This window comes from Peromyscus californicus, unplaced genomic scaffold, assembly GCF_007827085.1.
Source record: "Peromyscus californicus insignis strain IS unplaced genomic scaffold, ASM782708v3 Scaffold_24__1_contigs__length_46423439, whole genome shotgun sequence".
Lineage (NCBI taxonomy): Eukaryota > Metazoa > Chordata > Mammalia > Rodentia > Cricetidae > Peromyscus > Peromyscus californicus.
The window spans coordinates 40,062,106-40,087,104 of NW_026294535.1; the positions used below are offsets into that span (position 1 = coordinate 40,062,106).

Consider the following 24,999-nt stretch of genomic DNA (forward strand, 5'->3'; position numbering starts at 1 on the left):
ACTCTTGCCTCAAGGAAGAACACATTCTGAGGTGTCTTCTTCCCCATCTGCCTTTCACCAGAGTCTTGACTGTGATATGTAACAGGGTGCACTTAGCTCCAGAATATGTAAAATACCATATTAGCCATGGAATACCACTTTAACTTGGTATTTTGAGATATCAGAATGAACACAATGTTTGTTTTCTGTGTGCCACGAGCCATCCTGTCCTAGGTGCGTCTTTGTATTAATTTAGCAATCATACTCACAGGGGTCGAGTCCAGCAGTAGCTCCACCCTGCAGACAGGAGCCCAGAGAGACCAAACAACTCCCCAGGGCTCACAGCTAGTTAGCAGTCAAGGCCAACCCTGTGCTGCTGTGAGTTCCTCTGTCCTCATGATCCCCGAGGCTCCCAGGGAAGTTGAACCTCTCTCCTGAGGAAGTTCAGGGTCAGAGAAGTTTTTGTTAAAAATAAATGAATCCACGGTTTGGAGTAAGATATATACTGTGAAATTTATCATACGCCTGTTTATACGTGCTATACATGGTACAGAGTGGAATGTGGGTATTCATTTCTAAAACCTGTTCACTGAGAATCTGGACAGGCCCATACCTCCATCCACTCTGAGATTATCTGTATATGGGTCTTCTAATCCTCTTCTGCCCACACAGTCCTTGCCTCTTTCCAGTGTGCCCTGGATTTCTGCCTCCATACGTGGGGTGCCAACTTTCCCTTCCGAGCCTCTTTCTCCACTTGATCTTTTTAAGTGCAATCTCTCACTGAATTTTTCAGAAAAATTGCATCCTTTAAAAGCTTTGCAGAACGGGAGTAGTTACAGCTCTTGTTATCCTCACTTTGCCTGCTTTCCGTTTGTAGGGGGATGTGCCTGTGATTGTTTCCTTCTGGTCTGAGCGCTCTGTGTTCTCTTCCATGTGGTGTGTGCTCCTTCAGGCTACAGTTAAGATGTGAATTTATATTCAGTGGAAAGAATCCTGACTGGGGTCCGAGCTAACAAAAAATGCCCCATTTATGAGAAATGTGGATGCCTCCTGGCTCTAGTTGTGAGGAGACAATTTGGTTTCATCATGCCATCTTCCTGACTGCTGTGTGAGAGACATTTCTAATAGCAATTAGCTAACATTTAAATACCTCTGTATGTCACACATCAGTCTAAGTGCCTTGTCTGTCGTAACTAATTTAATAACAGAGCTAATCGGATTAGATAGGATTTAACACTGTCTGCATTTAACAGAAAACTTTCCCAGAGGTAGTTAGCTCTGAAACAGGTTTCATGCTCCAGTCCTCCTACTGAATAGATTCTGATACATGGTGTCTCAGTTGGGGTTTCGATGGCTGTGAAGAGACATCATGACCATGGCAACTCTTATAAAGGAAAACATTGAATTGGGGTGGCTTACAGTTTCAGAGGTTTAGTCCAATATCATCATGGCAGGACATGGCAGGCAGACATGGTGCTGGAGAAGGAGCTAAGAGTCCTACATCTTGATCTGCAGGCAACAGGAAGTGAACTGAATGAAACATAGCTTGAGCAAAGGAGAACTCAAAGCCTACTTCCACAGTGACACACTTCCTCCAACAAGGCCACACCTATTTCAACAAGGCCACACCTCCTAATAGTGCCACTCCCTATGAGCTTAGGCCACTTACATTCAAACTACCACACTGTGGGCTGAGCTGAAGGTAGTGGTGTGTTTGTGTTTGAATTTAGCTGTTCCTAGAAGTGAGAGGATGTGGGAAATCTCCTTGGATGACTCAATGGTGTATGTCAACATCACACTGTTTCCTGATTAATATTCACTGTGCTGGTTTTTGGATGTGGTAGCACACCCAGATATTTTAGCTGAACACCTGTTGTTGTCAAGTGCTGGTCTAAGAACTTCATGTTCACTTACACATTCAACCTTCACAGCCCTTTGAGAAAGCATTTTCTCATTTCATAGTTGAATGAATTGAGGCGTTTGTTAATTTTTTTCTAATGGTCCAAAGTTAATGAATGTCAAAACTATGGCTTTAATGCAGGAGGTCTGGCTCCTAAGTTACCCATAGTTAATATGAACATTACATTATAAATGTTGAATAAGGCATTCATAATTATGGTCCCATACCTTGCCAATTCATGAACCATACTTTTGTGTTCTTTGCTATTTAGGTGCCTGTGAAAGTTAACAGTATGAAACAGTAAAAACTAAGAACCAGTTTCTTTCAACATACATTTCTTCATGTAAGTTTCAAGTGATCAGTACTAGCATCAGACACAGAGGAGGCTACAGATGAGGTCTAGGCACTGTGAGAACTGAATGCAATGATCAGGGTCATCATGCTAGAAGACAACACACACAAAGTGGTTCTTCAAGGGCCCCCAAGAGAAGGAAGACCCGGTAGGATAATTTTAGAGGTCAGGGTACCACATGAAATCCAGCCTGTAGAATGCAGTGAGTGTCCTGTCTATAGTTTTAGACCAGATCTCTTTATTTCTCCATGTTAATGCTAAAAATGAACCCAACGCATGGAGGAATATGTGGTCCTTTCCTAAAAGACGGGGAAGACAAGTCCTGACTTTTGAAAAAGTGCTGTTTTTCTTTGTCATGGAGAAACAAGCCTTGCCCATGCCTTCTCTTAAATATTGGCCAGCATTTGTCACAACTATGAAGATATTTCTAGATTTAGCCATCCTCTCTTAGTTTTATTTTTAGGCTTACTTTTGATTGGTTCTTGTGGTTGAGTGAAGACATTCACAGGAATTAAAAAAAAATCTAAGTAACTAGAAGAGTGGAATCATTTTGTCTCCCATATTTCAAAAAAGTATGAGTTGGATTTGTTTAGATATAGAAAATTATGATCAAGTTTCTGAACTGAACAGAGGAGAATATGATGGTCAATTTTATTCTTCGTACCTGAAGACAAAAGGAATTAATCCATAGTCAAGAGAACAGCAAAGGTGAACTGAGGTGGAAGACACCTGCTCCCTAGACAGATCACAAATTGGATAATATCCCCAAGCACATTAAAACTTAATTGTATTATCATCCACATTTGAGGGTACACAGTGTGCTCTCAGCAGATGGTGTCAAGGGTTCTGTGAACTCGATTATTTCTGTATAATTCTCAGTACAGAAGGTGTGGAACTATGAAGCAGGAATAAAATGGGAATAAAGCTGCCTCGTGCCCCACATTGTTTTCTTTGTCTCTCTGTTCAAAATGGCAACTACCAGGGGGAAGCAGTGATCTCATCTGTGCATGGCATGTCTGCTAATGCTGCCATAGTGTGCTTATCCTTTATAGGACAGGGACTGCAGGATTCCTAATCAGGGGTCCTGGAGATGGGTCCTACAGCCATCACTTGTGAATGGCCCATGTCAACTCTTTGAGCTCAATTTCTTTATTGTGATAATACAAGCAAAAGCGTCCTACTGTCTTGGATTGTGTGAGACAACTTTGTCTACTCCAGAGAGTTTTGTAACTACTAGAAACTATTTTCACGCTTCCTACAATAAAATTAGAGAAGCTGACTTAGCGTGAGCTGCTTGCCTTTGCCATAAAGAATTTGGTTGGAAAGAAAGAAAACTCAGAGTGGAAGCAGGGACTAGACATGAAATGTTTTTCTTTCTCTATCTAATTAACCGTTGTTACTGATTATCTTTGAGCTTTTTATTTTATTTTATTTTTTCTTTCTTTTTTCACTTAATTTCTCCTAAGCTGTTCTTTTCAGAATATTCTCCATCCTACTAAAATGTGTACATGATAGTGCAAAGGCAGTAAAGACACACATATTCTGGTAGCATAGAAACACACACACACACACACACACAGAGGAAGGGGGAAGAGGTTCAAGAAGTGGAGAGAAATTTGTTGTTTTCTGCTTTTTGACAGAAGCATAGTTTGTAGGACAAGTAAGCTGAAACTCATAGCAATCCTCCTGCCTCAGTTTCCCAAATGGTAAATCATGGCATGAGTCACCATGTCAGCTTTAGATAACATTTTTGTTTTGTACATAGATGGTGCCCTGTAGTGATTCATCAATAGTTTAATGAAGACTACATGAAATAATATAAACTTTGTGTTTAGTCAATGGAAAATCTTTCCATGTACCTTCTTTAGGTTTGAAGGTAGTTTTATGAAAGATGAGTTATGAGAAATATAGCACGTTTAACACTGAGAGAACCATTCACCCAGGTCCTGGTAAAAGGGACCTAACATCAGTGTTTGAAACAGAAAGTCTGCAAAGAATTTTGCTTGCTTACCCTAACAGAAAATAATAATCCTAAATGAGCTTGTGTGAAATGCATTACTCATTGACTTATCTTCATTGGTAGTATCTGATACTCAAGTGATAAAAAGATGTGTATAGATTTTGTACATTAAGCTGGTGTCCTTTGCTGGTTATCTTCTTAATATCTGCAGTATGTAAAGGGCAAACACTCTTCTGGCCGTGAACACCCTCAGTGTTCCAATTCAGGTCCATTTGACCAGAATTCCTTTTTACATTTTATTATCATACAGTGAACCAAATGAGACCACATATCCTTCACACTGCTTGCATAGTCCCAGGTTCATGTTTTCCCAAGACTCTTCCTCTGAGTTGAAATGCCCCCCTTAATCTCTTCTGCCTATAACCTTACCCATTTAAGGTTTAATTCAATCACTTCCTACTTCAATTACAAAGTCAGTATACTCCTTGGTGTCAGGAGCAGGGAGGCTGTTTCATATGTGACTACCACAATGGTGGGATATCAGCTACTCATAAATGTCTTCTTCCTGAGTTTCTTCAAAAGGGTTTGAAAGGGCTAGAAGTTGATAGTGTTTGATTGTTTTATCTTATAGATAGAAAATGAAAGTGAAGTAATTTTATGGACTTGAGTGAAGAAAAGAAGAGAATGAAAGTTGGCTCCATGTGCTAGAATTTTGTGAATGCACTTTTGAACTTTTGACTTCTTACATGTGCTCTCGCTCCTCAACCCTCAGGACAATCCTTTGTGTAGCATTTCTATTGAATAATTCTTTGGCTCATATGATTGTATAATCCTCATTTTCCTTTATGATGAGTCCTCTGAGGGAAGGGAGAGATGGGGACTTGCTGCCTTTGGTACGCCTGACAATGTTCACCACCATAGGACTTTGCACAAAATAATAACTTTTTAAAAGATGAATATTTGGTTTTACTTCAAGCCAATTTTTGAGAAAGCAGCTGCATTTCCCTTAAATTTTCCTAATAGTGTGTAAGCGTGGCTTCTGTTTAATAATTGCTAGCTTCCAGTGACGTGTGCACATTATATAAGACTTGGACTATGTGATTCCAGACTCTGTCTTCCTAGATTTAATTAAGATAATATACCATTATATTCTTATTTCTATGGAAATTAATGGTAAACAAGCAATAAATTATCATAAACTCTTACCCCAAAGCCTTTCTTTCTACTATATATCATCATCAAACCTCAAATTAACAAGTGTCAACTTAAACCCCAACATAGATGCCATATGTTCAGGGGCCGTACCCATCATTGCCATGGCTACATTATCAATTTTAGAGTAACAGTAAGTGTTGAATAGTGTTTACTGAAGCTCAGGATGGATTTTATTTTTCTGGGTGCCTAATATGTGGCCGGGGTTATAATTAGTAACACACTTTAACAGTCATTATCATGTTTATTGGTAGAAGAGCCCTCTGAGGTAGTTATGGCGAGTACTATCACTTCTGTTTTATGAAATGATCAGGGTGAGGCTCAGAGGGACCATCTGCCAGGGCAGGTGCTTCAGGCCAGCCTTGACTCCAAGGATTCTTCGGTGAGTTCTGTACTTCCTTTGTGATTACGTAGTAGGCACAGAACATGCACACACTAACACTGGCCAGGGCCAAGTAGGAAGGCAGCATGTTCTATGTTGGGTGACTTGGGCATCCGAAAGACCATACCATCCCAGAAACAATGAGTTTGATGGGAAAGTCTAAATTTGAGGTAGTTCTGTAAGGCGTATGTCAAGAGAAAAGCCAAAGGCATCCATTTTATTTCCAATTGACTTCCTTTGCCTCCATTTCCCAGCTTGTCTGAACTGTGGGCTATTTAAGGCTTCAAACTTTACCCCAGGCTTCTGAATAATACCCTTTTGTGCTCAGTAGCATTTGTTCCCAACAGCCGAACGGAGCCAGCTGACTCCTTTGGTATTTTTATGCATTGTGCTTTATTGTTTTCCTCTGGTGTCCCCACCAACACCCCAACCCCAGATGCTGTGGATGCTACTTCTGGGTGGAGACATCTGTTTTTCAGGAGGACCCTTTCTTCTATTCTCAACTGTATTTTTTTTTTTTTTTTTACACATCCTTACTGAAGAAAGAAGTGGAGAAGGACCTGCTCTTGCCCTAGCAGAAGGAAATGCATGTTCTTCAGCCTCTGGATTCTTCCATGAAGCACTTGATTACAAGCACGTTAGATACCTCCTGAGTTAAGGGCTTTAGCACATCCTCCATGTTATTTGATACAATTGTACTTTTTGAAGACCATACTAATCTGGACACAGCCTCCGGTGGGGATGAGAAGCAATAGAGGAAAGCCAAGTTGATTATGGTCATCTTGTCTTTAAATGAGCTCTCTCTCTCTCTCTCTTCTTCTATTTTTTCTTCCTTGATCCAAGTCAGAGTTTACACAGCTCTTGATTAAACAGTGTTGTCAGCCCCAGGAATCTAATAGATTAGTTCTGAGTCCACACACTCTGTCCACAGACTACAGTTGGTACATAGGATTGTCAAATGTAGGACCAACTAAGAGTGCTTAAAAATAGAGATTTCAGATACGCTTCCGTACCTCTGGCTCTTTATGGAAACTAGGAGTCTGTGGCAGCCCCAGGTTCCCTTTCCCTAATGCTGTCCGTGGCCTGGAACTGAGCAGCTTGGCTTCTGAAGTACATGGAGACTGGGCCCTCTGGCACCTTCTTTACTTGCCCATCCCCTAGTGGCCTCTTCATATATCAATAAAGCATTTTCACTTTTGGTCATATTAGTAAATATTTAGTCAAATTTAATTCACCCAGTGTAATGTGCCTCCTTTTGAGCGTAACCCCCACAACACTGTAAATATATTTTTTCCATAAACCTGGGTCAAAATTAGTAAGAATTATTTGAAAGCATTCTGTTTTATAGTGTGGAAAACTGGATATTAGAATCATTGTCTTCACTGTCATGCTTTGGATGAAGAGAGCTTGAAGTGTTGAATTCCGGCTCACCAGTGCTCCCTTTGACCTTGTACAAGTTTTTATTTCCTATGCCTCTTTCCTCATCTCTGCAAGGGGATGAGTGTGTCTGCCAGCCTCATGGCCATATCCATCAGATGTGATCATGGGTGTGAGAATGTTTAATATACCATATGGCACTGTGCAGGGCTAAGACACTTTGTGGGCAAAGAGAGCTCTAGCATATGGTTTCTCGAGGAGCTTGGAGTCTGTTTACAGACTCAGGACTCAGATATAACATAAATAACCATTGAGAACATTCCACTTCCTACAAGAAAGTAGCGACATTAAATGTTATCAGAAACCACACGATCTTTCAGGGTAACCAAACTCAAAATTCAAAGGGCACATGTAACCTTCTACTATCACATTATTATTCATTTCACACATATTTTCTCTTGTACATACTCGGTGATTAAAAATAAAAAATATTATGAGCTGTAAGGACAGAAGCAGTGAGATGGAAGAGCCAGTTTCCTGCTCTTGTAGCAGTTTTTATTCATGTCGAATGAATAAATAATAAACATAGAGATAAACATTGAAGTTTCATGTCCTATCGTGTGCCACTGGGAACATAATACAGGCTGCGTGGTAGAGCCAACAGGCACAGCAGCTGAGAACCACTGTTGCAGTGTGTTCGTTGTGGCAAACACACACGAAAGTCACCTTTTCAACCACTCTGAAGTCAAGTTTTTGCTGAACTGTAATGGTCTCTGGAATTGTGGTTTTCTCTTCATTGATATGTGCTGTGGATATCGCTCTGTATAAATAAAACGCTGATAGGCCAGTAGCCAGGCAGGAAGTATAGGCAGGACAAGCAGATAGGAGAATTCTGGCAAGTGGAAGGCTGAGGTAGAGAGATACTACCAGCCGCCATGATGAGAAGCAACATGTTAAGATACCAGTAAGCCATGAGCCACGTGGCAAATTATAGATTAATAGAAATGGGTTAATTTAAGATATAAGAACAGTTAGGAAGAAGCCTGCCATGGCCATACAGTTTATAAGTAATATAAGTCTCTGTGTGTTTACTTGGTTGGGTCTGAGCGGCTGTAGGACTGGTGGGTGAGAGAGATTTGTCCTGACCGTGTGCCAGGCAGGAAAACTCTAGCTACAGATATGCCTTGAATTCTTGTCCCCAACAATTCAAGTAAGAGGACATAAATTTTGGGGAAGTAAGGTCAGTAGGTTTTCAGCAAATCTGAGATGACAATGGTTGTGGTTTTAGACCCATCCTTCCTGTGTCCCTAATGTAGGGCTTCCTCTGCTCAGTGTGTTCTTTGGAGCATTTTTTTCTAAAATAGACTCAGGTAACAGGCTTTGACCATCACGTGAAGACATAATTTCACCATCTAATAAATCTCACCATTGGAAAATGCCTTGAGATTGTACATTTAACCAGTTGAGGGCTGGGCCACAGTGTAATCACCTGTTATGGGAGAGTACTCCGCAGCCAAGAAACCCACCTCCACCCGCAAGGAAAATATTAGAAAGTAGTAGCTGATGAAGAAGTGAAAGCAGGGTTAGTGGAGATTATGTGATTGATTTTATTCATAAAAAGAAGTCCCAGATATTGGAGAATAAAGAGAGAGAGAGATTTCAAAAGGAGCTGAAATCTTGTTGCAGAAGGAATAAGCCAGAAAGCAATATATTAAAGCTTACTGCTGACAGAGGTTTAGAGCAGGTCTTCCTGCTTTGATTCTTTTTTTTTTTTTTTTTTTTTTTTTTTTTTTTTTTTGTTTTTCGAGACAGGGTTTCTCTGTGTAGCTTTGCGCCTTTCCTGGAACTCACTTGGTAGTCCAGGCTGGCCTCGAACTCACAGAGATCCACCTGGCTCTGCCTCCCGAGTGCTGGGATTAAAGGCGTGCGCCACCACCGCCCGGCTCCTGCTTTGATTCTTAATCAGCTGAATTCTCAGTTGCTTAAGCTATTAACTGAAAGCTGAATGTAACGCTTTGCCGTATTAAAATCTTATAATGCCTCACTATTCTCTAAAAGACATCTTATTAAGATATATGGAGTCATCTGAAAATATTGAACCCACGTAAGGAGTATATGTAAAATGGAGTTAGAGAGGCGTGCAGACGCCTGCTCTCCCGTCTCTCTTTCACTGTGCATTGTGGAGAGATGTGGTGCTGGAATGTAATGCTGGTACTATGGCTATAATTTATTTTTTAGTTTAAGCTATTAAAACTTGAAGTTGTATTGATTTTCCTGGAGGGAGGGATAGAAGGGTGTATCTACAGGGCCATGGCAGATGCGGAGAGGTCAGAGGAAAATCTGTGGGAGTCGGTTCTCTCCTCTCACTGTGTGGGTCCCCGGGATTGTACTCGGGTAGAGAGGTGCAATGGTAAGTACCTTTACCCCCTTAGACACTTCACTAGCTCTGTTTAAACTATACCTTCTGGAAGGAAAGGTATACTCTGGTGAACTTGATCAAACATTCTCTTCCTGGACTTCTTTCTGGCTCTTCCCTTTGAAGGCAGAGCGGAACGCCTTTTAACACACAGATGCCACTCTCCTTTACATGTCGTAATGCTTCCAGTTTTGGTTGAATCTATGTGTTAGTTCCTTGACAACGTCATACATGCGTATAATACATTCAGGTTACTCTCTCTATTTCCTCTTCCATTTTTCTCCCACTCTTTGGTTTTGTTTTGTGGTCTATTTACTTTAACCAGAGTCATCTACATGATCATTGGCTTGAGACTATCCACTGCAGGCTGGTGAAGTCACCACCAGGTGCATAAATGAAGTCACTGACTCCATTTTCCCAGAATCTGTCAGTAAGAAACAATTCAGTGTGGTGGTATTGTGTCCCCCCAAAATATTGTGCACCCTAATAAACTTATCTGGGGTCAGAGAACAGAACAGCCACTAGATATAGAGGCCAGAAAATGGTGGCACTCACGCCTTTAATCCTATCACTTGGAAGGCAGAGATCCCTCTGGATTTTGTGAGTTCAAGGCCACACTGGAAACAGCCAAGCCTGGTGACTCACGCCTTTAATCCCAGGAAGTGAGCCTTTAATCCCAGGAAGTGATGTCAGAAAGCAGAAAAGTATATAAGGTGTGAAAACCAGGAACTAGAAGCTTTTGGCTGGTTAAGCTTTTAGGCTTTGAGCAGCACAGTTCAGCTGAGATCTGTTCTGGATGAGGACTCAGAGGTTTCCAGTCTTAGGAAACAGAATCAGCTGAAGAACTGGCAAGGTGAGGTAGCTGTGGCTTGTTCTGCTTCTCTGATCTTCCAGCATTCAGCCCAATAACTGGCCTCAGGTTTGATTTTATTAATAAGACCTTCTAAGATTCCTGCTACATCTCAGCACTGAGGGGTGGGTTTCATGAGCCCCTCTTGTCCATGCCTGGCTGTTGATGGGTCCATTCTTGTGCAGGCCCGGTGCGGGCATTTACAGCTCCTGTGAGTTCATTATTGCGGTGGCTGTGTATTGCCTAGAAGATGACATTTGTAGCCCGTCTCCCTATCTTCTGGTTCTTATATGTCTGCAGTGTTCCCTGGTTCTTCATGGGAATGGTGTAAATGACTTGTTTAAGGCTGAGAACAAAACTATCACTTATTCTCAATACTTTGTATAGCCATAAGTCTCTGCATTCACCGCGGACCACTAGAAAGAGGCTTGTCCTGTTTAAAGCTGAAAGCGGTAGCTGTCTGCATGTGTATAAGCACGTATATTTTGAAGGTGGCTTCATGCTATGTCAATTTAATTTTAATTTTGATGGTAAGGCTCAAATATGCTAATGTGAATGCTTTTCAGGGAATGGATATAGAAATTAAGTCTTCAGAGGTTTACATTTTCACTTACCTCTGATGAGGTTTTGTGTTGAGGATTGTTCAGTATTAGAGTGACTTATTTGGTAAAGGTATTTTTATGTGTTGAATATGGGCTATTAACTGGTTGGTGTTCAATGGATATTGGCCATTTTGGATGACTAAATAATGAGAATAATTATTCATATTCCTAGCTGTAGCTACATTGCAAATGAATGTCCTTGTTGGGTCATGTGTTTTATCTGAGGTAACAGGCTCTAAGGTTTTTTTCATCATTTTCACTGCTTTGCTAAGATGAAGGAATGTAGTGGAGTGAAGTTTTTCTGTGGTTCCATTTTCTAAGAGAACAGGAACACAAGGAATAAAAGTTTTTAACTAGTCCCAGCAGTAACAGAGTGGAGAATATGTAGGGCTGATTTCATTACCATGAATTCTTTGCTTTAATAACTAGGAATGTTTTGTTTTAAAATGAAATAAAAAACTTTGTATTGAAATCTTTATATGGACCTTAGATTTATGTGCAGACCTTTCTGATTTTACCTATGATCAGCAATTAAAATGTTAGGTTTTTGATTTAGTGATCTATGCAAGAATACCTATAGTGTGTGTGTGGGTATTTTCTTATTCTTTTTAATGATGCTCCACTTAAGAACTGTAAAACATTGTCATATCTGAATCATTGGATGCTTGGTGGATAATGTATGTCCATGAAGTGCTACCTGTTTTTTGTTTTTTTTTTTACCACTGGTTTATAGTCATATTTCCATGTAGCATCATTATGGCATGTGGCACATGGTAAATGTGAAGTTTTCTAATTGTTAGCCTTTTTGCTTGACGTTTTTGTAGGGCAAGAGGTTAAATATAAAATGGGGTTTTGTTGCATCTAGACTTCAATGACATATCTTCCTTTTAAAAATATTGTCAAGATTTTGGCAGTAAGCATGTATTTTATATTAAATTATTTAAATCAGAATTATTTTAAGAATAGTTCTTATACACTGAAAATTAAAGCTTAGTCAGACTGAGATTCACTCATGGGGTTTTTTATGTCATACATTTCTTACTATAGTGGCTTCCCATGAAATCGAAGTTTTTGGTGATACAGTATAACCTCTCCATCTTTGTTTATCTGTGTCCCATTGAAAGCAACTGACTTGCATTGTGGAAGCAACAGCTCATGTTCTGTTTCTTAAGTCAATGAGCAAGGGTTAAAGTCGAATCATTGAACACAGAACAAGAATGCAGAGAAGTAGTGTAGCTTAGGGTTAATATTGAGAAGTGAAAAGAGACAGGCAGTTTAAATCTGATGGATGACTGCCCTCCAACTACCTACAGCCACTGGAAAGGAATAAAACACACCATCTGATCATGCAAGAATGAAGGACATACGTTTAACTTGTCTTATGGATCTATTACCATGAAAATAGATAAGTAGATACATTGTTCTTTGCTGAATAAAGGAGTTTATCTAAAGTCTTCTCAATGACTGTACCATTCCTAACATATGTAGATTGCTTGCTCCAAGTCAAGATTTGGGATGAAGAGCAGGGGAGAGGCAAGGCCAGTTTTTAATAAGAACTATCTGCCAGACTGCAAGAATTCAAAGGAGAATTGAAAGGGTGATGGTAGTTCTGAGCCAAGGCTGTAGGAGGATGAATGGAGAGGTGGATTAAGGTGGAAGGTGCACTGTTGAGAGTAGTGTTACAGTTACTGGTAAAAGCTTGTTCTTCCGCACTCTGTGGGAGCGACGTCATAAGTGACAACTGAGCTTAGTTCTTTGGTGCCTCCACAAACTTCATCAATTTTTCATCTTTGGATACCCAGGAAGATAATGAAGATATGTAATTGTGGTTTGAAGAGAAGGCCAACTTGGAGAATGATTTTCTTGGAAAGACTATGAGAGGAGAGCTTTTTCAGGGCAAAAATTCCTAGAGAAAACTTCAGCAAGGTTGTGACACACTTTTGAAACCAGTTGATAACACTTAATATAAAGAGACAGGGGGAAAAAAAAAAAGTCTCCACAAACATTCCATTGCATCCAATGACTGCTCTTTCTTGGATGTTGAGGGGGTTAGATCAGGAAATATTTATGCAGTCCGGTCTCAGAGGTCTATTAGACTCTCTGCTCAGAAGGATTTGGAGCCTAAAGAAAAACTCCAAGTTAGCGATGAGAGCAAAGAAAGAGATGGGCCACTTCTGTGATCACCAGAGAAATTCTGCCTTCCAAAAAGTGAAAGTTTCTCATAAAAAGTGACCAGAAGGAAAGACAGAGAGCACTGTTCAAGGTGCTTCCAGAAGGAGTGAAAGAGAAAGCCAAAGGCGACCGATGCTGCATAAGGGCAGATCTACTGTGCCTGGTGTGGCGCCTGCAAGGCAGAAGACTCTAAAAAAGCTCCCTGGAGCAAGAGTTGGAGAATGTAGTAGAAAGCTGGGCGGTGGTGGCACACGCCTTTAACCCCAGCACTCGGGAGGTAGAGGCAGGCGGATCTCTGTGAGTGTCAGGACAGGCACCAAAACTGCACAGAGAAACCCTGTCTTGGAAAAAAAAAAAAAGGTAGTAGAGATGGGGGAGAAGAATGAAGAGTTCAGAAAGCCCACTTTCTTAATTTGCAAGTTATGTGGAAAACTGAAAACAGTAGGAAGGGAGCCATCAGATGATCTTCTTTCAGAGGTGGACTGATTTCTGTGAAGAGTCAAGGACGTGAATGGGAAGGATGATGCCCTAGTCCCAACAGAACTCTTGCAGAGGCAAGGCAACCTGTTAAGAAATCTGTGAACCAGGTCATCAAAGCAATTGACTTTCACTTCCCCAAAGAGGAGTAAGTCAAAAGGCATCCTCAAGACCAGGAAGAATGTTTTGTGTTTTCACTCTTTACTCTTTGTTCTTTGCTCTTTTGAGGGGCCCACCACCCAGATCCCAAATAAATCACACACGGGGTCTTATTCTTACTTACAAATGCCCAGCTTTAGCTTAGCTTTTTTTTTTTTCTAGCCAGCTTTTCTTAACTTAAATTATCCTATCTACCTTTTGCCTCTGGGCTGCTACCTTTTGTTATTTCTGTATATTTTTCTTTCTTTCTTACTCCGTTGCTGGCTGTGTAGCTGGGAGACTGGCCCCTGAGGTCCTCCTCTCCTCCTTTTCTTGCTCCTTCCTCTGTCCTCCCAGATTTCTCCTTCTATTTATTCTCTCTGCCTGCCAGCCCCGCCTATCCTTTCTCCTGCCTTGCTATTGGCCGTTCAGCTCTTTATTAGGCCATCAGGTGTTTTAGGCAGGCAAAGTAACACAGCTTCACAGAGTTAAACGAATGTAACATAATAGAATGCAACACATCTTTGCATCATTAAACAAATATTCCACAGCATAAATTAATATGACACATCATAAAATAATATTCTACAACAGAAGAGTATAAAGGAGTGAACTATGTGCACTGTGAAATATCCTCCATCTCTTGCACAAGTGACTAAATGGTATATTATTAATAAGCCTTTCAGCCTGTCCAAAGAAAAGAACATTTGAAGAAGCAGATTCTATATGCATACCCTTTATACAGCAGGTCAAAGCCTTCCACAAATGAACCCCTAATACATATCATCTAAGGATTAAGAAGAAAGAGATTATCCTGTTACCCTCCATATCTATGACTAAGATCTCCTGAGGCTCCCCCTCCCCCACCCCTTGACTCCTGACCTGCAGAAGTATAGCAGAACAGGAGTTTGGGGAGTTCAAGAACCTGCAACCAGGCTGGGCAGTGGTGGCACACACCTTTAATCTTAGCACTAGGGAGGAAGAGGCAGGTAGATCTCTGTGAGTTTGAGGACCACCTGGGCTATAGAGTGAGTTCCAGGAAAGGCGCAAAGCTGCACAGAGAAACCTGTCTCAAAAAAACCAAAAAGAAAAAAAAAAAAGAAACTGCAACCATATACATTCAAAGCACAGGAACTTGATCCCAGAATTCTTGAAATTGGGCCGTCTTGCCCAAGAAACTAGCTGTGGAAACCGCCTCCTTAGCTGTTGATTTTGATCTGGGAATTGAGAAAAGAATGTTGAGAGTGAGATTCAAAGATGAAATCAGAGAATGAAAATTTTAAATTTTACTCCAGTCCCTGCCTTTCTAAGTTCTTGGCTCTCCAAGTCACCAGATTTTGCATTGAGAAGAACAAAAGAGAGGAGGAAGAGGATGGGCCAGTAGTGAGAAGAGCTTAAGCTGTGCCACACTGTAGGGTGCCTTCGAAATCCTCCATCCTGGAGGCAAGGAATGTGGAAGTGTCTTTCTCCTTTGATTCTCACAGAAGACAAAGACAGTCAGTTACAGAAGGAAAAAATAAAAGGAATAAGGAAAGGGAGGTATCCCAGGTCAAGGCACTGACTGCCCTATTTAAACACCATTAACCTGCCAAAGAAAATGGTAATGAATGTGGTTCAAGTTGAGCCTTTCTCCCTGGAGACTAATAAAAGATGTGCCCAGAAGGCCCAGATGTGGAAGCGGTAGCTGGAGGAAGAGGCTTATGCTTCATTTGCACATACACTGCCATCTTCCAGGAGCCCTTTGTTCTGAGGAAAGAGGAAAAAACCAATTGCTGAGAACCTTTCTGGTTCTCTAATTCAAGTCCCTTCAGCTGACCACCTAGAAGAGAGCCAAGGAGTAGCAAGATTATGAAAAGAGAATGGTTGAAACGGAAGCTTGGAAAATGCAGCATTTGGAGGAAGTCAGGCAAGGGGATGAGGAGCTGAAGACAGAAGAGCTAGTCAGGCTACAGAAGGAAGTGGAATGCAAGGCAAATCCAAACAGGCAAGTCAGTATCCAGTGTGGAAGGGAAATCAGGAGACTTGCTTTGGACTGCGCCCTTGTTTCCAAAGTTCTCCACTTGATTCCACTGCTAACTAAGCCCAGCGATGAGCGGTGGGTACCACTTGGCAATAGAAGCTGCTCTCTACATCACACCAGGCATGAAGAGAATCCTTTCTCCAGGCTCACCCACCCATGTGTGACAGTGTACCTGCCAGCTTCAGGTGTCCGTTTTCTGGAGATTTTTTTTTTCATACATTTTTGAAGTTAATACTGATACTCAACTCATTTAGGGCTCAATTAGATTTCTTGTAGTTATTTCTTTCAAACATCAGTAGACCCTTTACTCTTGGTCTTAACTCTGGCTAGAATTTCAAGTGTTTGTTCTAGCACAATCTAACTTTATTTCACCTTATCCCCGCCCCACTTTACATATTTATTTTAAGCAGAAAAAAAAGGTAGTTGAATCCTGGGGTGGGGGGAAGGGGATGAGATGAGTGCTTTATGTAAATGAGCTCATTTGATACCCCACCAGCTCACTGAGGCAGACACTATGATCCAAATATCATAGAAGATAAAATTAAAACCTTGTGAAACGGAAGAGCATTTCTGTAACAGGTAGAGTATAACAAAGTGGCATACCTCCGTGTTGGAACTGACACCCGAGGTTGTCACTCTGCGGTAAAAGTTCCATCAGGTCTAACTAATTAATATCAGCATACTGGTGTCTGGTAGAAACAAGGTACTTAGTTCAAATGTGATAACTCATAGTTTTCCAGAACGTACAGTTTTATGAATGCTAGATTGTGCATTATTTGATTTGGTCTGATCGTTTATAGACCCGGAGAGCACAGAAGTGAATAGGGTGCTGTCTATTCAGTATCTCTTGTTCATCTTCTATGTAAATGAAAGTAAGTCCTTCATTTCAGCCTTTTTTCTTAGTGCACACTTGTCTAAAATGCAATTCATGCTATTAGGATTCATCGGAGTCAGTTGAACATTGTCCAAGCACTCTTGACCCAAGAAGGGAGCCAGTAGTCAGCAGATCTGGATCCAGGAGCTGCCTCTTCTACTCATTCACTATTTTAAAGTTACTCTTCTGGATTCTCATATATAATGTGGGGTTGTAATACATCATGAGTTTAGTTCAAAGATCTAATGTGAGAGCTGAATGACATGTTGAATGAATGAGTGGATTTTCAATAGAAAACTCTAAGTGCATATGTAATAATATCCAAATCTCCAGAGCATGATTTTCTTTGTTTAGCTCCCTCTTAAGGAGCATTGTCCTAGACTTAAGATCTTGAGACACTGTCCATTTATAGATTTGATAACTAAACTCTGAAATATGAGTATATATTTTGCTAATCTATCTGAGAATATGCCTTTTCAGGCTTGCTTCAATTTTTAGCTATTGTTTCATATTTTTCCATGTAAGTTCTTAGATTTAGGATAAATTTCTAAAATACATTTTAAGTCTTCATCTGGGATTAAGGCCTACATGCTTTCAAAATTGTTTCTCTGTGACTTTGATTTTTAGATGATTGCTAGCAAGGATTTTGGATTACAGATAACACTTACAGACTAGAAAACCCTGTGTCCCACTTTGTGTTGGATGCTTTACACTCCGTTGTATTTATTACTTACAACCATTTTACCAACACATAATAGTGTTCATGCATTCCATTATGTGGTTGCTAGAGTCAAAGTTGTTAAGTAAACTTGACAAATTCATTTAACTACTTTATCTTGGGGCCTAAAACCACATTTGAGTAAGTATTTCTGACTTATATGCCTACTCTCAGAGGGACAGACCTTTGGAGAAATGGTAACACCTCACATATATTCTTTTCAGTTCAAATGTCACACAATCTCCTATTTATTATAGTGACATTTTTCTGAGAAAATGGATGCAATCCCATCTTATAGCTAGAAGAGAAGACCAGTTGTAAAAGCAGATGAACAGTAATGTGGCTCAGCCTTGATCATTTCAAATGTCTTCTTCATGCTCCCATGTACTTAGATTGCATCATTGTTTTCCTTATAGTTTTTGTGTCTGGTTTGAATATTAGAGCTTGGAATCTTAGAATATTGCTTATTTCTAGATAAATAATTTAAATGATAATATATTTCTTTGCCGTTACATTTCAACCTGTAGGTGGCAAAGGTATTACAGAAATCTGACAATTTTGTCTATGTGCTGCTAGGAATAAATCAATAGTTTTCCTGTGCCCACTGAAATTGCAGTATTGTGAAGAAATAAACTACAAGATAGACTCATCATAAGACATTAATACAGCAACTATGCTGAGCATTTAAAACACCTGTTTCAATTCAATATGTTTGATAGTATGGTTTCAAATACTACAGTGTGATGATGGATATATGACATTGATTGAAAAAATTAATAGTAATAGAAAAATGATTAAAATAGACAGCCCTACTTCTGGATGATATACAACATAATAAAGCTGATAGAATTAAAATTATTTCTGAATTTGTTATATATTCTTTTTTTTTTTTTTTTTTTTTTGGTTTTTCGAGACAGGGTTTCTCTGTGTAGCTTTGCGCCTTTTCCTGGAACTCACTTGGTAGCCCAGGCTGGCCTCGAACTCACAGAGATCCACCTGGCTCTGCCTCCCGAGTGCTGGGATTAAAGGCGTGCGCCATCACCGCCCGGCTTGTTATATATTCTTATGCATTCAACATGAAACACACCCTTGTACTTTTTAAACTATAAGATTTTCTTTTGTTGTGATTATGTGTTGTATGTATCTGAATCTGCGTGCGAGCATGTGCATGTGAGTATAGTTGTCTGTGGCGGACAGAAGAAGGCATTGGATACCCTGGAGCTGGAGTTATAGGTTATTGTGAGCTGTCCAATGCGAGTGCTGTGATTTGGACTTTCGTCCTTTGTAAGAAGAGAAAGCAGTTTAATAAATCTCTGAGCTATTTCTCCAGTCTGCCTTGTACTTTAATATCCATCTATATCTATTTAGTATCTATCACCTGTCTCTCTTTTATCTGTCTATATCTTCTTGTATATGCCTAATGTATATCGTATATATGTGTATATGCATTTCAGTACTGAAAGAGGATTTGCGGTAGATATCAGCATGTTTGTTGAGAGAGAAAGCTGGTCTATTTCCACTTCTTCATCCCCTATTTCCTCTTTGTGCTTCAACTTTTATCATCCACCAGCATATATACTATTTTTATGGTTACCATTCCTAGTTAGTATATGTAGTAGAAATTTGTTCATTAAGTTAACAGATGTAGCGAAACGTCTTCACTACAAAAGAGTCAATTCTCTTATTCTGATTAAAATGAACACCATTCATTCACTAAAGTTATCTTGACATCCCTGGTCCATGTGATGTTCTAGTTGCTCAAGCAATGACTCGTAGGGAGAATTTCTGCCTTCAAGGCAGTTATATTTTAACAGGAAGAGAAGGAAATACACATGTAAACAATGTGTAGAGAAACAAATGGGATTGTTTCAGATTGGAATAGTACAAAAGATACATGGGATTTTGGAAGAAAGAGCCTGAAGGTGATCGCCTGGATTCTGGAAGTCAGGGCAGCCAAGTGTAATTAGTTCAGCAATCGTATCCAAGTTAGAGAGGTGGAGTAAAGAGAAGGTAGGGCTTTTCTTCTTCAGCAGGAAACTTGGTTTTTACTCTCCCTCCTCTGAGGTGGGTAAATTCAAGATTTTAAAGCAAAGGATGCTGTGGTGGTATAACATGATTGGCATTTTATAAAGACCATTCTGGTCTCTAGAAGGAGGCACATGTCTGATCAATTGAAGCAGTCTATCCTAGAAGACATATTGCCATGGTAGGTTTGCTGGTCATAGTCTCTGTCATTGTTCAAACAGTGGGTCAGTGTAGAGAAAGGTCATAATTAGACTTTTAAAATATTTTGTCATGTGTGATGTTTATTTCCGCAGAAATATCTACAGCCAAGATGGGGTTGGGTGGTGGACCCTAGGCCCCACATTCCACGTCTACACTGTCCTTCATTTTTTACCCCATTATCTTTTGTAGACCAGTTAAGCTTACTTTCTGTTTTCATGAGGAATTAAGTTTTCTCATAGCAAATTTTAAATTCTCCCTTGATTACAAGCCTTATGGGAAGGAATGGAGGGGCTATAACACATATCCAGAAGTCTAATTTCCAGTGACTTCACTGAAACATGTAGCACAGAGAAGAAGAGTGAGGGACAGTCCAGGGGATTTTTTCAGCCCTCCAGTTTGACAACTTTTCACTTCAGCATCCTTCATCGCCAAGGTTACCATTTCTCAATTATCCTACATCCCCTGTGTTCTCTATAAGCTGCTGCTGCTGTTGCCCGGGCAGTAATTTCAAGGTTTCATCTTCTGTGTGCATTTATCCACGAGCTTGCAGTTTCTGTTGCCTTGGTTTTTGTGGCTGGCAATTCACTGAAATTTTACTGTTTTTCCAGATGAGTGTGACTTTTCTAATCTGTGGTAGAAAACTTTGTCTTGAAATATGGTGGGTAGAAAATAGTAAAAAGGGCTGTTTCCTCCTCTGCTCTTGTACAAGGGTGAGAAGAAATGTACCTCTCAGCTTGCCCCTTTGCTTGGTCCCTTTGTCAGAAATTATTAATCACTCCATGACACCATTTTGCTCAAATCTGATTATTATTTAAAGTCAGAAGAAAGGTGGAGAGTTGAGTTCTCACTCCTTTCCTTCTTTTCAGTTACTCTTTTCCCCATTTCTCTGTCTCTTCTCACTCTGTTCCTCTTTGTCACCTCCTAATTGTGTGCTAAAGAGATAATTGACATACCCTTGCTTCCTCTTGTGTTAAAAACTGCAGGACACATTTGACTAAAATGTTCTTCCAATATTCAACAAATATGTGTTTGCCAGTTATTAAACTGGAAATTGGATCACACCATGCACATTCTATGAGTCACTATCTCTATACAGAGAATTTTCATATTAGACTGGACCGAGGTAAACAAATGGATCGTAATGCAGTATAGTGAATGGCCATTGTAGCAAAAGGATATTCAACACGCTCTTGAATAAATAAATCATCCTACAGGAGGAATTCTAAACTGCAGGATGACCGGTGAATATGAGTTAGTCATTTGGGGATTTGGGGAGGGTAGGTTTCAGCTGACAGGAAGTGAGATTTTGGTGGAGGCCCCTTAGAAAATTTTGTTGAGTTAACATTTGGGCTATGAGTATGTGTGGATAGAGAGATGAAGAGGAAGAGCGTAAGATTGGGGACAGAAACCCTCTGATAAGAACTATGGCTTTTTTTGAGACTGGAGAATCACATGAAGCTTTTAAGCAAGGGGATCTCATCACAGCTACTTGCTTTGCTAAGGCATAGAGGTTGGATTATGTTTAGTTGATGATATTTAACCAATTGCCGACTATTGCAAATATAACAGGGAAAGGTCAGAAACACACTTTAAGCATGTGTGTGCAGGGGTAGGAAATCTGGGAAGGTCAGATACACAATTCACCATGTGTGAGGAGTGCTGTATGGTAGGAAACAGGGCTAGCATGCTATGGCCAGTGGGAAATTTTGGTGGTCTGCCTTGTTTTATCATAGTAAAGTAGGTGAAGTGTGTGATTTAAGAGATATCAATGGGATATGATTGATTGATGGACTGGACAGAAATATTGGTGGTATGAGAGGGAGAAAATAGTATTGTTGCAGACTTCCAGATGTTGACCTGCATTCTCCTCTCTCACTTTCCTCTGACAGCTTGGCGACTTTGTGGGTGTTTCTCTTCCCATATGCCTAGTCACCAGTGTCTCTTCTGCTGCCTCATTTGGTGGGTGCACAATGGGATGGAAAAATGATGGGCCGTTGACCTTGTAGCAGAGGCCATTTATATCGGCAAAGCTACTACCAAGAATTATGCTAAGCATCTCTTCCTGTCAGATGGATTTTGTTCTGTATTATGTTATATGATAAGCAGTGCTATGAAGTTGTGGGGTTGGATGTAGAAGGGGAGGCACAGTGGTTGAAACAAAACAAAACAAAACCAAACCAAGAAGAGGATTTCAATCAAAACCAAGAGAGCTGAATGAAACAAAAATAATGTAAAGACTAAAAGTGATCATTTGTTTACTGAGAGAGTATTAAGCCAGATTATTATTATAGCTCAGAATTTTTCTAAAAGATTTTCCAGTGATACTAGTAGTCTGTGCTACTATGCTACTTTGTAAGAAGATAGTTCTGGAAAATGCTTCCAAGGAGGCTTATTTAATCATATTCCTTTCAATTTGTTGAATCTGGAGTTTTATAAATATGTTTACCCATGTTGTCTTTTGCTAATGCTGAACTAGTGTTGTGTGGAGCTGGAGCTTTGGCGATCACAGGTAGGGAAATGAAACGTCAGCCGAATAGATGATCAAATACTTGTTAACATTTAATATATGTTGTGAGGTACCAAATATTACATGGCCTCTTTCATTTAGTCTTCATACCAATTATTATAATTATGAGCAATATTATTAAAGCCCATATCACACTGCCAATGAAAATATAGTTACCAAATAATTTATTCAAACTTATATAGCCAATAAACAAGACCCAGCAAGGAAATTTAAATGTTCAAATGTCTTAACCTTTGACCATTGTCTTTGACATGTGACAGGTGGGCCACATGTTTCACAAAAATATACCATACTACGGTAGAAGAAACTTACTTAGAGGACCACAACAGTTACTTGAGAAGCTTGAAAGCTATGGATCCAAACAAAGTAAAGTTGTGTAAGGGTCACTGTGTTATTTATTTGTCTAGTTGCCGTGCCAATAATATCTGTTAAAAGCATTGTAAGGGACAAAGGGTTCATTTAGACTCACCATTCAGGGGTGCAGTCCATATTGGAGGGGAACTCATGGCAACAGGAGCCTGGAGCTTCTGGTCACATTGTTCCTTTGGTCAGGAAACAGAGAGTGATGAATTCTCTTGTTCAGTTCACTTTCTTCTTTTGAAGGCCATGATCCCAGCTGATGAAATGTTGCCATCTAAAGCTAGGATAAATATTGGCACCTCAATTAATTTAATCTAGGTAAGCCCTCATAGTCAACTCAGTGACTTGTCTCCTAGGTAACTACCAAGATGACAGCATCAACCATTACAGTCCTTCCTAATCAGGAACCCAGAGAGCATGAATTTGAACCCTGAGACTTGGGAACTGATGTTTTTGAACCTTTGAACTTTCCTTTATACCATATAATGTGTATACTTTCCAAAGATAAGAAATATTAGCATATATCTGTATTAAAGCACATGCTACATCAAGCTATTTTCTCCATGTAAAAGAATGCTCTGAATTGTCTACTCAGATTTATTTGCTACCCCGGGTCGTGGGTTAGAAGACAGATTGTTTTGGAGGTAAAGCTCTGACAAAAGAGTAATTCAGTGACCTCAAGGGAAAGAAGAATCAGACATGACCAGGAAGGACCCGGAACACTGCTAGAAGCAAAGCAGGACCAGGGTCTGTAGGCTCAGCAAAGGTTGAGTTAAACATAGGCTCTAAATTTGAAAGGTCCTGGGACAGATGTGGATGTTGTCCTTCCCTGTAAATACAACCACATGGAAGCTATTCCCTTTGGTTCCACTTTCCCCTCACCATTGTAGTAGCTTAAATAAGGATTTTAGAATTATGTCATTCTGGGTTTGAATATTTGTTCTGTCATTAAACGTGACCTGAAGAAAATTTCTAAATTGTATTAGTTGCAAAATAAGGGTAGACATTATACTCTGAAGAACAAGAGAAATAATGTATAAGGTGCTTGACAAAGTAGATGCTAAACTTTTTTGATAAGAAAGTAGTTAGCTATGGTGGTATTATGTTTCCCAAAATATTGTGCACCCTAATAAACTTATCTGGGGTCAGGACACAGAACAGCCACTAGATAGCCAGAAAATGGTGGCACTCACATCTTTAATCCTAGCATTCCAGAGGCAGAAATCCCTCTGGATCTCTGTGAGTTCAAGGCCACACTGGAAATAGCCAGGCATGGTGACACTCGCCTTTAATTCCAGAAAGTGAGCCTTTAATCCCAGGAAGTGATGACAGAAAGCAGAAAGGTATATAAGGCGTGAGGACCAGAAACTAGAAGCATTTGGCTGGTTAAGCTTTTAGGCTTTTGAGCAGCACAGTTCAGCTGAGATCCATTTGGATGAGGACTCAGAGGCTTCCAGTCTGAGAAAACAGGATCAGCTGAGGAACTGGTGAGGCGAGGTAGCTGTGGCTTATTCTACTTCTCTGATCTTCCAGCATTCACCCCAATACCTGGCTCCAGATTTGCTTTTATTAATAAGAACTTTTAATGTTCATGCTACAGTTATCTTTTTTTCTTAGTTGTATGATTTCAGTTTGAAAAATGTTAATATTTTTTAAATTCTGATTTTTCATTTTTCTCCTACTTCTGGTAAAGTACAATGAGTTGACCATTGAGTTTCCCACTGCAGAGTGGTACCCATTAGTTTGGTAAGATTATCTGACAGTAAGAAATGTATATTACTGGATTATTTTTAAAAATTCTACCTCAAGCCAGGCGGTGGTGGCGCATGCCTTTGATCCCAGCACTCAGGAGGCAGAGCCAGGTGGATCTTTGTGAGTTCAAGGCCAGCCTGGTCTACAGATAGAGATCCAGGAAAGGCGCAAAGCTACACAGAGAAACCCTGTCTCGAAAAACCAAAAAAAAAAACAAAAACAAAAACAAAAACCCACCTCAAGTGGTAAATTTTAAATGACTTTATTATGAGCAGAATTTATCTAAGCAATTGACATTTATTTATTACTTTGTGTATGTATGTGTGTGGGTGTGCATATGCCATAGAACATGCTTAGAAGTCTGGAATTGAAGAAAGAATCTTGAGAGGGAAAAGCAAACAATGTTATCTGAATGACTGTGACTTAAATTTTCTTAATAAATTACATTATGTGTATATGAACAAGGAAATGACAGCAAGATACTGCTTAATGCTTGAGCCATATCAAAATGCTTTGTTTGGAAAACTTCTGCTCTCTAGTCACAGTTCATATATAGTTGGGCATGGTACCTCATATATATAATCCTCATGCGCATTTGGGAACCTGAGGTAGGAAGTTTATGAGTTCAAAACCAGCCCAGGCTACGTAGTATGACCCTGTTACAAACAACAACAACAACAACAACAGCAACCACAAAGAACCATA

General features: G+C 39.9%; 1 protein-coding gene across 4 annotated transcripts in view; it reads left to right on the forward strand.

Moving 5' to 3' along the window:
• The window catches only part of Tafa2 (TAFA chemokine like family member 2), a 446,228-nt gene that overhangs the window by 286,534 nt on the left and 134,695 nt on the right, over positions 1 to 24,999 (forward strand). The window lies entirely within an intron of this gene.